Below are 3920 nucleotides of genomic sequence, written 5' to 3'. Positions count from 1 at the left end.
GTGCTAATAGAGTTCTATGTACCACACAATGGTGTAGTAGGTAAAGGGAGACCAGATGAAACACTAAGACCCTAACACCGAGCTTCTAAAATTCTATTAAACAAATCTTCATAATACAAAATACAGTAATATTACTGTCTCAGTATGTATTATTGTATCCTTGTTAACATAAAGTGTGTAACCTAGAAGTGTAACATCTTATTTACTCTAAAATTATTATAACCTGTGAAAGGAGGCATACTGTTAGAACTTGAAAAAGATGTGTTTTCTCATGGAATTTTTTAAATAATTACATTCTGAAATTTTCTATCCTCCCTCATGTCCTTTTATGAGGATATGTAATATATATTACATCAACTATCAGAAAGTAAAATTTTTAAGATTTTGCCATTTTTAAAGTAGAGTTATTTGCTCAACCTTCTGATGACAAAATATGATGCTTTATCAAAGAGATCAATAAATCTGGATACTAGGGGTTTCTCTACAGATCATGATCATCAATAACTGGTTCTATAGAACCTGGAATCTTAAAGATTTCTCTAAGTCTCATCCACCAAAGAAAAGTCAAAGATCTCAATAAATCTCTACAGGCCTAGACTATTATTCTCAGTCTCCACTTTTTGAAAAAAAACAAAATCTGAGTCTGTCTATAAAGTTCTCTGGGTAAGATTTACCTCCTCAATAAAGACATAATTCATCTTTCAAGCATAGTGTGACTCTGACTTACTTTCCTCTGTATCCTCTTTAGCTACAACACTATCACAATGCTAGCAGTCTAAACATGGAAGAAAGATGTCACAGTCTGCTTTCTTTAAGATTAACCAAAAGACCAAACCCACTGCCATCAAGTTGATTCCAACTCATAGCAACCCTGTAGGACAGAGTAGAACTGCACCATAGAGTTTCCAAGGAATGCCTGGTGGATTACAAGTGAGGACCTTTTTTTTTTGATTAGCAGCCATAGCTCTTAACCATTAGGCCACCAGGGGCTTGGAAACCCTATGGGGCAGTTCTACTCTGTCCTATAGGGTTATTATGAGTTGGAATCAAATTTCCCTAATTTGTGTAAATTATTCAAGAAAAATGTAGTCACTGACTTGGTAGAAACACAACTATTTCATTATGCAAACAAAAAGGTTGTTGAAAAAAAGTAAATGAATCTGAATCATCCAAGGTCACATGGAAATTCAGGAGCTGCTCCAAAAGAAGTGCTCTTCTTGATATACCACAATGTGCGATGTGTTATTGGGGTTTTGCTCCAACTACTCTAATTATTAAAAAAAAAGAAAACCAAGCCCATTGTTGTCGAGTCTATTGCGACTCATAGCAACCCTATAGGACAGAGTAGAGCTGCCCTACGGGGTTTCCAGGGAGCCACAAGTGGATTCAAAGTCCCGAGTTTTTGGTTGGCAGTCAAGCTCTTAACCACTGTGGCACCAGGGCTCCAAATCACAGTACTAGGAAAATTACATTTTCTCTTGCCAGATAAACTCTTTGTCTGTTTGTTTGAAACAGGTCTTCCTTGAATCGCATTATAATGTACCTTTTGAGTTTTTCTTTTTTATTCACTGTTCTATAAATAAAATTGGAATGATACGAAGAATATTAGCATGGCCCCTGCACAAGAATGATAAGCAAATTAGTGTAGCATTCCACATTTGTGGAGCCCTGGTGGCGTAGTGGTCAAGAGCTTGGCTGCTAACCAAGAGGTGAGCAGTTCAAATCCACGGGCCACTCATTGGGAACTCAATGGGGCCGTTCTACTCTGTCCTATAAGTCGCTATCAGTTGGAATTGACTTGACAGCAATGGGTTTGTTTTCGGTATAGCCGTAATTACCTCCCACCTTTATGGGTTGCTTTTAAAAATACTCCACTCTTTTTGTCTATGTCATAGTCAGTTCTACAAATCATTTCCACAGACTCCTTAAAGAATATCAGACAAAATATTTCTCTATTTAATTCACAGCACATTTCTTTTTCACAGAGGAGGTATTCTTTGATACATGGAAATACACTTGCTTACAAGTTGCTATTTTCGGCCAAGAAAAGTTGTACTCTTAAAAGGTTTATACTTACGTGTTTCATTAAAAAGAAGTGGCGTGTTTAAATGAGAAACATCGAAAGATATTTCCAAAAGGAATAAATTCACATGCTAGAACTGCAATCCACACCTGTTCAGGAGAAATAATTGTTATTTTAACCAGCAAACCTGAAACCCTGTGATTCAAAAGTGTGGCTGTTATATTTTATTCATTTTCCAAATGGCTGTTTTGATGAATTATGGATGTATGTTTTCACACATGAACTAGAGAAGAAATCTTTTACTAGCATCTTTCAGCCAAAGACATATGCACATGGCAACCAGCAGTGGATGAGCTCAGGAATCTAACAGGATGATGTGATTACAGCCTAATGTCTGTGGAGTCCATCTACCTGGGATAAATACACACATTATAAAGGTCACAGTTTTCAGATACTGAGGCATAGAATAGTCTGTCTTGAAACATTTACAAGTTTGACCTTTCAGTGTAATGTGTTTCAACATGGCCAGGCCACGGAAAGCCCAAAATGTATTTCAGCTCATTTTATAGCTAAGTAATTCTTAAGTAATCCCTCAGTTCCTAGTACAGACTCACACAAAAGGTGAACTTTTGTTTTTAAGGTATGAGGCCCCATTCGATGTAATGTTCTTGAAATTTTCATCACTCCTTGTTTTCACAAACTGGTAATGCCATGCTGTGGAAAGTGGTCTAATTAACAGTCAAGATTGGCAACAGGTTTGTTGTGCAGGTTTGATATAATACTGGAAATCCCATAATAGTCTGCTTTTATTTCTATGGCTTGTTAATACTCCTGGTCCAGGGAAAATGCATTGAGGGTAACTGGTGGCGCAGCGGTTGTGAACTTCAGCTGCTAACCAAAGGGGTTGGCTGTTTGAATCTGCCAGCTCTTCCATGGAAACCCTACGGGCCAGTTCTACTCTGTCCTATGGGTTTGTTATGAGTTAGAAACAACTTGACGGCAACGGGTTTTGTTTGTTTGTTTGTTTTCTTTTGTTTTCAATTCATAAAGCTCGTACAAAGTATTCGGCTCATGGGCCTGGACTAGAATAAACCAAGATAGGCACAAAGAAGATGTGCTCATGGTTGAAGTAAAAAAAAAAAAACAAACAAAAAAAATCCAAGTTGGAGACACATGGCTGAGTATAAAGTCTGAAGGGTGAGATGAAAATAAATGGAAAAAATAGTCATGAAGTCAAAGGTCAGTCAGACAGGTCATGAATTGAGAGAAAATGAAATAAAAGCTGGATTAAGGAAAGGAACTGAAGGCCTTGGCAACGTGATTTTGTGAGTCTGCACGCTTAAAAAATTCAAGAACCACCAGAAGAAGGTCACTCACAGTCAGGGAAAGGAGCTCAAGAAGGCCTTCTATTGACAAGCCCACATGATCTCTGGTGCAGCTCTCCTTAGCGTCCTCCCATTTAGCTGGTGTCTAACTCATATTTGTTCCATAGAAAATTTTGTTTGAGCAGAACACTCTCTTGGCAGGAGAAAACCCCTTTGTTCCTTCATAGACCCATCACCACCTCAAGAAGTCATCTTGAAACTCCAATAGTTCCCTGAAATCTAAAGAGAAAATAACCATATCCTCCTAGTTGTACGTTTCATTTTTGTTATTTGCTAGTCTGACTACCACCATTATTCAGGTGATGCTCCTTCCCGATTGTCTAGCGTTTAGATGTGTTACTTCACCTCTTAGAGTCCCCCTATTTGAAAAAGTCTACTGCTGTTTAGTAGGTTAATGTCCACTACACAGTAAGGCCTGACATATAACTGATTTCCAGAAATGGTAATTTGTCCTTTTTCTTTCCATATGACACTTTATTTTAAATGGAAACTAAAATAGGAAAGAAGTGAAA

At 37.6% G+C, this 3920-nt stretch overlaps 1 non-coding gene across 1 annotated transcript; it reads left to right on the top strand.

The window, feature by feature from the left end:
* Positions 1 to 1559: 1559 nt before the first annotated feature.
* Positions 1560 to 1662, top strand: LOC111751251 (U6 spliceosomal RNA). Its single transcript, XR_002786343.1, has one exon. It is a non-coding gene; the product is annotated as a U6 spliceosomal RNA (small nuclear RNA).
* The last annotated feature ends 2258 nt before the right edge of the window (positions 1663 to 3920 follow it).

The sequence above is a fragment of the Loxodonta africana genome, chromosome 7 (genome assembly GCF_030014295.1).
Source record: "Loxodonta africana isolate mLoxAfr1 chromosome 7, mLoxAfr1.hap2, whole genome shotgun sequence".
NCBI classification, from domain to species: Eukaryota; Metazoa; Chordata; class Mammalia; order Proboscidea; family Elephantidae; genus Loxodonta; species Loxodonta africana.
The sequence above is the reverse complement of the archived record's forward strand: the minus strand, read 5'-3'. Positions and strand labels throughout refer to the sequence as shown.